General features: G+C 36.8%; 2 long non-coding RNA genes across 2 annotated transcripts; both read left to right on the plus strand.

Moving 5' to 3' along the window:
* The first annotated feature begins 9190 nt into the window (after nucleotides 1-9190).
* Nucleotides 9191-10360, plus strand: LOC112175679. Its single transcript, XR_002926582.2, has 3 exons — nucleotides 9191-9708; nucleotides 9843-9939; nucleotides 10023-10360. It is a non-coding gene; the product is annotated as an uncharacterized LOC112175679 (long non-coding RNA).
* A 700-nt stretch (nucleotides 10361-11060) lies between these two features.
* LOC112180275 lies at nucleotides 11061-12637 on the plus strand. Its single transcript, XR_002928184.2, has 4 exons — nucleotides 11061-11210; nucleotides 11356-11446; nucleotides 11649-11704; nucleotides 12523-12637. It is a non-coding gene; the product is annotated as an uncharacterized LOC112180275 (long non-coding RNA).
* The last annotated feature ends 506 nt before the right edge of the window (nucleotides 12638-13143 follow it).

Raw genomic sequence — 13143 nt, forward strand, 5'->3', positions numbered from 1 at the left:
TGACGGGAGCATGACGTCAGCAACAGCTAGCTGATATCAACTAGCCGTTGGTTTTTTTTTTTTTTTTTAGCCTTTGGCTATATAGCTGTTGTGCGAGAGAAAATTTGGAAAGGGATCCAAGATCCGGAAAAATCATCATGTCGGAATATATGTCTAGATATAGAATAATACGTTCTCCTGTTGGCAACCGACATTTACAAGATGATCTTGTCCAACACCTCTGGAGTCTGCGAGGTCAAGCACCATGAATTTGACATTTGCTATGTGATTGAGTTTTCAAAGCTTTCAATTTCTGATTTTAATAATTGTCAGGGTTGTCACTGACAAGTGTTTGCATTTTCTTACTTTGTTGTGTAACTTTTAAATGCTTATGTCATGAATGAAATAAATATTAAAAATATGATTCCAGTTTTATTTCATTTCAAAATTAGCTAAAGATATTTTTAATTATCTTTAAAAAACATACAACCGAAAAAATATTTTTTATCATATAAATTATTTCAATTACTATAAGTCAATTGACTTTAAAAAATAAGCGCGAGCGCACACACACACACACATATATATATAACCAATCCAAAATGTTAAAATATATTTTAGGGCTATAATTTAGCCTTGACGGGTTGGAGACGATTGATGTCAGATCAATGAATAGTACAGAATTTAGGGCTAAAATTTAGCCCCAGGGCCATTTTTAGCCCTTTGGGTGGGAGATGGCCTAACCAAAATCAGATCCTAGTAGAGGTAGATGAAAATGTATGGGAAACCGACAAAATAGATCAAAGGATGAGAAAAGAACCGGACAGAGATACCCTGGGATTGTAAGTTGGTCGAGGTTGTTGTGCTCATCGTCGCCACAAGAATGCAATGCTCGTAGTAGCGCAAGGAAACATTGAGCTAGAGATAATAGGGTTCTTATGTTTTAAAAAATTTGATTGATATTTATCCATTATTATTTGGTAATATGTTAACTCTTTTATACATAAGTGAAATTACACATAACGACTCATTCTGTAGGGTTGTTAAAAAGAGTCGTTACCTAAGCAATTTAATATTTTAAAAGGCAATGAAGCACATCGGAACCTAACCTACACTACCTATGAAATTCAAGCATAGATAGTGTGGGTACATTTGGCGACATATCTAAAAAAAAAAACTGCCAACTCCTTTCTCAAAAGGAAAGAAATCACCAATTTATCAGTCACCCAATACCAACTAAACGAAACTAAAATAAAAAATAAAATTGCGTACACTAGTTTAGGCCTTGACATACCAAGGCCCAAACAAAGAAACCAAAACCTAATACTTGAAGCCCAAACCCAACCGAAGGCCTAAGCCAAGTGAAAATTGATGAGGCCACCCTAGGAATTGGGCACCGCCACCAGCAACACAGTTGTCGCAACCGGAGTCAAGGCTGCCATCTTCGCCATTGCCAGTGCCGCCTCTACTAGCATCGACACCCCCACTCCCCTAGTCCACAAACCCAGCTCCAAGCCCAGGCCCATATCACCTTGCTAAAGGACCAACCAACCATCCCAACAATCTATTCCACCATATTGTCACCAAACAATGAGAACCCTTCTGGAAAGTTCAATCACAGCTGAAACCTCATTCCACTGGGTCACGAGCTCGGTAACTCTCATCGAAACCGACCACGCTGCACTAGCAAAGCTTGACCGCACGAAGCTGCCATCAAAGCTTGGTCACCAGGTGCATAAACATTTGTCAATACCACACACCAAAAATTGGTGGGAACCCTATTTAGAGCACTTTGGCCCCCAACACCACCATTCACAGAGAAACCCTCCCTGCCATCATCATCACCGACATCGTCATCCAGTCCGTGATCAAGAGAGAGAGAGACTATTGCCCCAACCGCCCTTGCGGGTTTGATCAGAGATGAAGAGTCTCCCCCCACCATCGCCAATCCTCTCAAACCAGAGTAGAAGGAAAAAATGAGAGAATTTCTCTTATTCTTTTTTGTGACAAAAAAGATTATTTTATGTGGATTTTCTACAAGTACATTACGTTATCCACCCTATAAGTCAGTGAGAATCGAACTCATTACATTCAGAATATTAATCAAATCAATAACAAACATAACACAACTTACTAGCTACATGTACGTGATTCTTTCTTTTCTAACATTGTTAACAATTTCAAGTTTAAAAAAAATACTTATAGAAATTCAAAAAATAAAAAAATAAAAAATCCTCCACCCATATATGCACTACTAAACTCTTAAAATGGCAAAACTAATTAAATCTCATCAATCTTAGAAAAAAAATTCTCCAACATTACAAGTTTTGTTTGTATCTCTTTGCAAATAAACTTTACTTCTAAACGGTTATGATAAATTATGATTCTTTAAAATTCCACTCTAAGTATTATCTCAAATGGCGAGAGAGGGTGGAGAATTTGACTAAATTAGGATTAACATTACATTAGTCTAGATTCTATCTCGTCCATTTTTGTTGAAACAATAAAATAGCTGAGCTTCAAAACCTAGCCACACGCATCTACTAGGGTTGAGAAAAATTTAGATTTCCTCTAGTTTCTTCTAGCTAGCATTTTCATTATTCCTGTGATGGCGGCAAGCCTTTTAGCGTCATTGGCGCTCACAGAAGATGTTGTGGTGGATTTTGGGGAGATGGGTCTCCAACAATTGTAAAGTCATACTTCTACTTGGTGAGGAGGTTGATCAACCGCAAGTCTGGGGATGAGAAGAGTTTCCTAGGAACTCTAGTGGCAGTATGGAGGCTGAAAAAATAGTTTGTTGATCATGGCTCGGGCGAAGGCTGCATTTTGTTTCGATTCAAGAGGAATGAGGAGTGTAACCGAGTTCTCCATAGTGGGTCATGGCATTACAACGACCGAATGGTAATTCTAGGGGAGTATGATGGTCTTTGGGATACGACTAGTGTGCCACTTCAGTTGTTGGAGATAGGAGTAGTGGTGAGGAAGCTATCATCGTGTTTGAGAATGGAGGAGTCCTTGATCATCTATGGGACACTTACTAAAGGTGGATCCTTTTACACTGCAGCGCTGTGATGCTAAATAGCGGTGTAGCGATATGGTGGATGTGCGACGACAGTTATGGACTTCGAGGGCTTTTCGGTTTGCTTCGGTGGTGACAACAGAGGTGAAGCTGCAGTATGAGAAAATCAAATGCCTTATTGGGCGTGTGGGTTGTTCAAGCATGATATGGACTGGTTGCAACGAATTTTTAGTCAAGCAAGCCATGAAGTTGAAAGCAGCGATGGTAGGGTTACCAATATTGGGATTCAGGAAGGCGACGAAGCAAGCTGGGTTAGGTAATTTGGTGAATCCGAGCCTTGATGGAGGATTTAGGGAGGCTAGGGTTTTTGAACCTAGCTTGGCTGAGGGTCAAATTGGCCTAGGGCTTATGACTCTACCCAGTACAACGTTGGTGCAATTAATGAGTTTCTCAGAGGCTGATTTATAAGCCATTCTAGATTAGGAGAAGACAGTGGTTGCTCCATCGACTTTGGCAGGGGATAGGAGTATTGCTACGACAAAACATATTCTTGGGATGTGCCGAGAGGCATTGATGGCTTTGGCTAGGTCAGATAAGCGGTCTAAGTTGGTTGTAGTTCAAGCTATTGAACAATTGGATGTGGAAGATGATTTTAACCTCTCCAATACAAATGGAGTAGTACATATCTCTTCAGCAAAGAACAAGAGGGGACGACCAAAGGGGGAGCAAGATATTCTTAGGGCTCGTACATTGGCCCTAAACCAAAGAAGAAAAGATTCTCCGGAAAACTTTGTTTGAATGAGGAGGTGGGGGTTGAAAATGTTGTGATGGATGCAGCGAAGATGATGGAAGCTCCTATGGGGGAGGTTATTGAAGGAGGTGCTTAGTGCTACTCTTCTTTTGAAATGGCACCAATTTCGACTCAAACTTGAGAAATGTAGTCAAGAAAACCCGCAGTGCCTATGTCATTTGAGTTTATTCATGGATAGTGTAGGGTAGTTTTGGATGAACTTCATTGTTTTAAAACTGTTGAATTGTTTAGGTAATGACTCTTATACGGCCCCACTGAGGCGGGTCATTATATTTAATTTCACTGATCAATAAAAGAGTTGACATGTTTTTTGAAAAATTAAAAAGTTTTGACTCCTCTAAAATAATAAAATATATACTCCAAATCCGTGGCAACCTAAATTATAGTTAAGATTGTACTCCAAATCTTGTCTATTAAATTCAATAACAATTAATGGTTGAGATGAGTTTTAAAGAATAAATCATTATCTATTATTTTTTTATAAAATTAATTTATCTAAATCTATTAAAATAAGACATAGTAAAATTAAATAAAAATACTCCGATTTGGAATATAATTAACAGATTAATTGTTTTCCTATTGAAACTCAACTACTGTTGAGAAAAGAGAGAGAAAATTAATCTAGATGAAGTCTTTGAACGTTTCATACTTTTCATTCACAAGGAAACAATCAATTGTTATGAACTTCCAACATTAGAAGCCGTCGCCTGTTGGTTAGCTAGCCTAACTAACATTGTGGAGGTCATGGGTTCAAATCTCACTGACATCAGGGATGGAGTGGGGGCGGGGGTAGGGTAGGGAGTTACATTGTCGTCCAGAGTCAAAAAAAAAAAAAAAAATGTTGTGTCTTTGTAAGTGTAATGAGGCAAAATCCAGTATGGAGATATGTGATTTTCGCTTACATTTAAGAAGTTCTTACTATTTGATAAAAAAAAAAAAATCTCATAGCATGCACAAAAGATATAAGAAGAATTTAAAGAAGGAGAGACAGAGGAGAGAGAGAGAGAGAAAAAAAAAATATTAATGCATAATTATTTGAATCTATAATATATATTGTATTTATTAAAAAAGAATTAATAAATTGTCTTTAATCTCAACCTGTTGATTGTTATTAGATTTAATGGACAAGATTTGGAGTATAATCCTCACTATAATTTAGGTGGTCACGGATCCGCCCTCTCTCTCTCTCTCTCTCTATATATATATATATATATATATATAGTTCTTAGTTTGTCTTTTAGCTAGTATTTTATATATATATATTTATATATATATATATAGTTCTTAGTTTGTCTTTTAGCTAGTATTTTTTTTCGATAATCTAGAATAAGTATCATTACAGTCCAACTTCTAATTTCGTAAGAATTATTGTCCAATTATGGATAGTTATGTTTGCAACTGAATCTGATTCTAAATGAAAGTTGGCGATTTTGGTTTCAAATTTTTTATACTATTATTATCTCATTAGTGTCAAGTTGGGATTTGGCATTGGCAGCTTAGATTTTGGAGAGGGACAGCCGCATGGGGAAGATAGGTATTGCTGACTCCCTGCTTTTTGGCCAATCCTTGATAAAGTTCTAGATTCCATTTCTGGGTCAGTGTTGAAAGTCTCTATCGTTCTATGCCGCGTTCCACATTCCCATTTTCTCCTGCATAATTTACAACACTATCCCTCTTCCATATATAATAAAGTCCACCTTTTTGGGAAACTTCTCATTGGTTTTTGTATTGTGTTAAGTCCACCCAAAATCATAATAGCAATAGTTTATTTTATAATCATCACATGAAATTGAAAAAAAATATATATATCATTTAGTTGTAATTGTTTCAAAAAACAAAATGAATGGTTGTTTAGTACCATTTAGATTAGTAATCACAAATTGGAGGTTCTGAATTCAACTTATGAATTAATTATTGACTTATTGTATAATCTCAGTTGTTATATAGTTAAAAAGGAATAACAATATTGAAAGTAATCAAAATGATCATTATAAATGACATATATTTATATAATACATTTGAATGACCATACAAATTCTCATTTGATCATTTATAAGGCTGAACAAATAACAATGATGTGATTTACTAGTAGGGATGGCAAAAATCCCAAGTAAGGCGGAGCTCCATTGGATACCTGTTAGCATTGAAGACACCCTTAAGTGCAAAAGGTACAAGTTATAGAATAGGGAATTAAGTAAGGATGTCGAACCCACGAGGATTGGTAAATCTTTTCCTAACTAGGGAAAACCTAAGAAAAAACTAGAAGAATATACAAATGTACAATCACAAACAAAGGCTCACAAGTGAACCAAAGTTCATGGTGAGTATGTGCAAGATGGTGTGTAGAGATTTAATTTTGATTTTGTGATTGGTTTCTATTCAAATTGAAACAATTAAAGCAAGTAATATAAACTAAGCTAATCTAAACAAGTTGTTATCAAATGGATGGGAGTTAGGGCATTGGGTTCCACCTTTTGCCTCCCTTGCAAGTATTAAAGCAATTGAATATGAATGATGCATTAAAGCAATTGAATATGAATGATGCAAAACTAATTGTCTAACTACCTTCTTAGCATCCGAATAGGACTACTAAGACTTAAACCCCTTTCATTTTATTAACTCTAACCGGATAAGTCTAGAGCTAACTACCTAGAGACAAATTCAATTACCGGATAGGTCTCAATTTTTTTCCCCTAAATGCATAAAGCTTAGAGTTTAGGTAATCAAGCAAGCAAACCAATCATATCTCTAGGTGATTTTAGCTTACTACCCTCACATACACACATGGTGTGCTTTCATGCTCCCTTTTTGCCTAAAGGTAATTAATCTCTAGGAAAAACTTCATGTCATGGCAAACACATATTAACTCAAATTGATTAGATCTAAGTAATGCATTCAACTATTGACTTAGCATGTGAGAATGACAACATGAATTTGCATCAATTTATAACAAAAGCATCAATACAAGCAAGTTTGGCTAGGGTTTTCAACCCTAGCCCCAACTAGTTCACTACTCACACATAGCTAGATACACAAGTTTCAACATTCTATTAAACATCAAATACATAAAGAGATAGGGAGTAAAGGGTGACTATTGATGATGCCGGAAGAGGTGGGTGGAGATGGGTCTTCAAGAACATGATGTGGTGGTAGTCACCTCCTTCTCCTTACTCCAAGCTCTTGATATTGGTAAGAAAAGTGAAATTTGGAATCTCTAAGGTGAGTTGTGGTGTTTAATGGTGGAGGAAATGGAGATTGTAGTGATGGAAATGGAGGTTTTAGAGGTAGAGATGGTGGTTTTAGTGGTGGAAATGGTGGTGTCTTCTCTAGAGAGAAAATGGATCTTGGATAGGATGAAAATGATTGAATGAAGTCAAGAATACTGAATAATTGGTCTTTGGCCTCTTTTTGATCAGCTAGGTGTGTCATTTTTGGTCCCCAAGTGTGCAAGAGATGCTCGTACACCATTGTCCCCCAAATGGTCTCAAATTAGCAAGGTGATAAAAATGACAAGGTGTAGGGAGATATTTGAATTTCAAGTGATGGGAGATTCTCACCACCATGGTCCTCCTTTGCTGGAGAAAAGACCCTCCATGAGTGGCGGCTCGCCGGAAAAGTCACAGGAAAAGTTTGCCGGAAAAGTCGCCGGAAAAGTGAATTTACAATTTTCTTCCAATCTCCATGTCTTCTTCCCCTAACTTCAAATCTCCGCATTTCAAGCCTCATATAGTCATTTTATTCTCAATGCAAGGTTTCCTACAAATAAAAGGAAATGGATTAAAAGGGCAAAATAGCATGAAAGACAAATCAATTTTCATAATTATGAGACACAATTGCATAAGTAATTTGTGACTCAACAATACCTGCCCCTAATGGGGGGAGAATTAGGGGACAAATGGGGAATGGGGATGGGGATCCCCAATCCCCGCTATCTAAGATAGGGGATGGGGTGAGAATGGTATTGTGATCCCCATCCCTAAACCCGCTCCAATAATATATACATATATTTAATTTATATGTATATATATATATATAAATTTTTTTTTTATAATATAAATCACAAATATATACATTTACTACTTTACTTTAATGGCTACACTTTTACTTTAATGATGTTTTGACTTTTGCACTCACTGAATTATAATTTATGAATTTAATCATGTTTTAATTTTATTCGTTGTAGATTTTGATTTTAAACACTATGCCAAAAACTGCATCACACTACACTTTTTAGACAACGAAAAAAAAATTTCCGTTGTGTGATAACTGAAACTGCTTCACACAACAGGTTTAATGAGATTGGCGTTGTATAAGGAGGTCGTACATCAATTTTTTTGGGTCCAAGATGATTGTACAACAGTTTTAAGGATTTGTCTGTTGTCTGAATGTAAAAAAAATTCCCCCTCACCTTGCTCAAATTTTGGTCGAAATTTTGACTCACCTTGCACAACAGTATTGTTGTATATGTTGTATGAGAGTAAGTTGCAAAATAACATACAACGCATTTTTTTGTTTCCGTTGTGCAAGTTTGGAAGAAAATCATATGTACTCCAAAATGAGAGTGATTAGCCCCAAAAAGACCAATTTTTGGGTGAAATGCTGGTACATGAATGTAAGCTCCTACAACAGAATGACCTATTTTTGTTGTGTGAATGCGAGATGACAATCCTAGGCGGGAGAAGTGCGTTTGTATGTGATTTGCACTAGGCGGGAGATTTGCTTGTTAGGTCGTCCCTAAGTTTCAAGTATAGACCATCATACAACCAAAATTCATTTATGTGTTGTCTGACTTGATTATACAAACCAAAATTCATTTATGTCTCCCACACGGCCACACTGTCTCCCACTTAGCTAGTCTTTGCGAAAAGCCGTAAAACCCATCTTCTTCTAGCTTCTGAAAGTGGAACCCGTCTTCTTCTCTTAAAAGAATCAAACCCATCTTCTTCTTGAAACCCATCTTCTTCTAGATACATATATTTCAGCAAAAGAAATTTCCACACTTCCTCTCTCTCTGATTTCACTCCCCTCTCTGCGGTTCTTTGAGTCGCAAACCCTAACCCCTCTTTTCTTCGATTTCTGATTTTTGAATTTGAAGAGGCGTGTAATTCTCCTCTCTTTGCTATCTCGACTTGAGATTAGGGTTCTTCATACTGAAAAAATTAGGATGTTCTTCGATCTGCTGATTCTGCATACTGGAAAGAAGAAGCTCATCAAGGAATGTGAAGGCTGGGTCTTCGAAACCTCTAATAGATCTCACGAGTTAGTCGCTGGTGCATCCAAGACGGCGGCGCTCCAGCAAGAAGATTCAATAAGAGCGGGGAACGAAACTTTCACACTCCGAAAAAAAATTAGACCCGACCCCGAGAGAAAGCGTGCTCAAACCCTAATTTTCATTCTTAACCCATCGACCTCCTCCTCCCCAAATTCGCTCCTCCTCCTCTTCACCATCACAATCCTTCCTCCTCCATTCTCCGGCGGAATCTAAAGCTCCGAGAGAGCCGAAGAAACCTAGACCCCAACAAAGTTGAAGAAATTGATGAAGCTCTGAATCCTTTCGACGACAAACTCGAGCTCCCTCTCCACCTTTCGCCGCCTCCGACGGAGATCAACCAGCTTATGTTCGCTGCTTCCAGCTTTGTCGGTTAACCTAACACAACCACGATGATGACGGCTCAGTTGCACCCTGAATCGACGTTGTCGGCTCTGAAATTTCCTGACTTTCGATTCCGATTCACACTAGTCAAGACTAGAAAGAAGAAGCGGTAGTGATGAGTTCGGCGGTGCTGAAGGAGAGAAGAAGGCCAAATGCTCTGACTGTGTCCCTTAATTCGAAGATTTACAGAGTCAGCGATAGGCTCTTCCTCTGCCTCTCCGGCCTCACCACCGATGCTCAGACTCTGTAAGTTGGAATTGCTTGTTCTTCACTTAGGGTTATGGTTTTTAAGCGTTGATTTCGATTGGTGTAATTTTGTTATGGTTTTTAAGCGTTGATTTCGATTGGTGTAATTTTCTGTTTGGGTAATTTTGGTGAAGGTTTCAGAGGCTTATGTATAAACACAAGCTTTACCAGCAGAGGGAAGAGAGGCATTTTTGATGGGTGTTCTGTATATGCTTGAGCAATGTGATTTAGGTTTGGTCCAGACTCATACTTGATACATCTGTCATGATCTTTCTTAAATTTTACTGTTTTTTTTTTTTTTTTGTCAACTGCAGGTCACCTGATGGAAAAGATTGAATGCTGACAGAACTCGGAATCAAAGATGGGGCACAACTGAAGCGCCATTTGATCCCCAAATCTAGAGTGAAATCTAAGAGAAGCAAAACGAAAAGCGAAAGCAAAACCAGAGAGAGGTAAAGGTCTTTTGAGCTTCTTAGTTTAAGCAATTGAGAGTTATCTTTTTGCGTTTATAGTTCTCTGAAACCATTTGGCCTTAGTTCTGAATGTTCACCTTTTATTTTCCTATATGTTCCCCGGAATGAATGTGGGGAGTTGGAACGTTTGGAGAAGCTAGTGAATAGTATGAGAGGGGAAGCTCGGTATATATTGGTGAAGAAAGAATTGAAATTGGCTGAATTGGTATATATTGGAGTTAAGCTTGCACCTTTTGTTAGTTTGATCCACCTATTTTTTCTTTTGCTGCATTTTGGAATTTTTCTGGGAATCCAAACAGTGTTTTCTCTTTTAGCGTTCTGCATTATTATGGTATTTAATTTTTGGATGTGATTACAGATCTGGCGGTATGGTGTTAGCGTGAGAATCTTTATTGACGATGTATGTGAAATTTGGTTATATTGTGGAATTATTTGTTTGTTTTTGTCAAATTTTTATGGAGGTCTTGACTTTTTGACCCTGTTTTGATTGGTTTGGTTTGCAACTGGGAATTGATAATAATGAAAGGAAGGAATAGGTTTGAGTATTTTGCTGGATAACGATTTTGACTTGGTCATATGCTTGATTATGAGGGATTTTTGGTAATTTACTATATACTAAACGGCCTGCACTATTCATTTTACTGTTCATATTGGGTGTATGAAATGACTCTTACTGACTTGCTAAAACTTAATTGGGATTGAAATAAATGGATATATGCAGTAGTGAATCTATTGAGAAGTATGTCTATTAGTGACACTGAAAATACAAAGAAGTATATTTATTAGTGAGTTTGTTGTTTCATTTTCTGGAACTTTGTATTGTAGTTGTTATCTTATTCCAATTTGTCCGTTTGACCTTTATCGTCCGGGCCATTAGTTGTTTGCTGCACTTAGTTTCTATTGTTTGGTTTGGGATTTTGGATAACACCCATTATTGAGTAGTTTGTGGTGATTTTATAGGGGCTAGATTGGCAGAAGCTGTACAGAAGTTGGGAAGATAATCCGGATGTCGGTTTTATTGCATTGAAGGTAATTGTGTTTCTTTTTCTCCCCGTTGCCACTAATTTGGTTCTTTAACATGGGCTACCATTCTTTTGTCCCATACTATAGGTGATATTGCTTGGTTTTGATTACACAAGTGGTGACTTATAAAAAGTGGTTTTAAATTTTGAAGGGCAGTGGCAAGGCATTTTGTGCGGGTGGAGATATGGTGTTTCTCTATCATTTCAGCAAGAAAAACTAAAAGAAGGAAATAAATTCATACAGTATGTTTTTTTTTCCTCTCTCTCTCTCTCTTAATTTTGCTGTTATCACGTATTAGTTTGTGCCTCTAGCTAGATGTGTTTTGCTTATGTGGTTGTTATTAAGACAGGAAAAGTAGGATACATGTTCTATTCACTATTTATTAAGTGAGGTTTTGGCTCTTGGTTCTTGACCTTTAAAGAGCTTTTGGTTATTCCTATGCAGATTATGAGGGAATGGAGGAAATGAGGACCAAAAATTAAGGAGCCCAAACCGATAGGGTGACAAAACTTGCTCTCCCTTCTTTCTTTCTTTGTTAATTTTTTTCCCCTGTTTCTGCCTTCTTTGGCTTATTTTGTTTCTGTTCCATATCTAGATAAGTGATACAAAAAGAATGGGTTTGTATGAGCAATTAGGAGTGGCTAAGTGACAGATTTTGTTTAAGCAAAGTACGCATGGCTTCTTTCTCTTTTGTTTTTTTTGTTGTTCTTAATGCTGCTCATGTCTAAGTTGCTATGGAGATTGGTGTGTAATTTCCATTGTGATCCAATAACATCATTCTGAAATGTAAGAAAACTGATCAGTTAATGTGCTGTGTATCTTGAATTGAAACTGATCAGTGTTGTTGTGCATATATTCATATATATATATATATATGTATATATATATATCAGAGAAAATACTAATAACTCCTGAATTCGTCCCTTGAAAACTGATCAGTATCTGCTGTGCATCTTCGTAATTTATATTGGATGGTAAAGGGTGAGAAGCATATTCGTATTGAAAGACGTTATTAGACAATCAATATTAGTCAGTGTATACACACGCAAATAGGACTTATATCATGCTCATTAGTGAGAGCTCAGTCAATATATACCAACTTTGACATCAAAATCAGATAGTTCATGATCAAGTAACTTGAAAATGACCATTTTTTTTTCATACTGCCTAATAAGAAGGGTTTGGTTGAGTTTTTATTTTCTATTATCTGTATCTCTGAGGTGACCTTAATTATCTTTGCCTGTTTTCATCGTCCTTTTTTGTTTGTATTTGAATGTGGTATGGTTATGTTGACAACTGTTTAAATCTAAAAATGCAGGAAAGAAGATATACTGGTGACATTGTGGGGGGGGATATTTCATGCAGTCTTGATATTGAGGCTATCAGGACAACACGGCCACCTGCACTTGCAGTTTTCACAAGCCTCAAATTGAAACAATATCAAAGGAAGCCATACTAACTTTCATTATGTCATTCAGATACAGTATCATTGAAAAATCATACTTTTATTTGATCTCTTTTATATTAACTTCCATATATTCGGTATTCTAGACTAAGTTTTACTATCAAGCACATGAAGCACTTTTACAGGATCACCGGTTAATGCCAATCTTCATTACTGAAGTATACTTTGCTCTCTTTTTAATAGTTATGTAACTTTTGATTCATCTAATCAATCCAATTAATCTGGCAATTTGCAGAGAACACAACACCAGCAACTACCTTCAAGAAGACCTGTCTGTACTACATTTGGTCATCATAGCCATGTAAGTATAGTCATGAAATTACATATAGCTAGGCTTTTATACATACTACTAATCTCTGTTTTTAATGGATTACTGAAATTTTTGTTTCCCTTTGGTTTATGATGTAGGGAGCATAAATTCAGATATTAAAGAGTTGAAAATAGTTATTATGTTATGAGCAATAATGTTCATCA

This window comes from Rosa chinensis, chromosome 7 (genome assembly GCF_002994745.2).
Source record: "Rosa chinensis cultivar Old Blush chromosome 7, RchiOBHm-V2, whole genome shotgun sequence".
NCBI lineage: Eukaryota > Viridiplantae > Streptophyta > Magnoliopsida > Rosales > Rosaceae > Rosa > Rosa chinensis.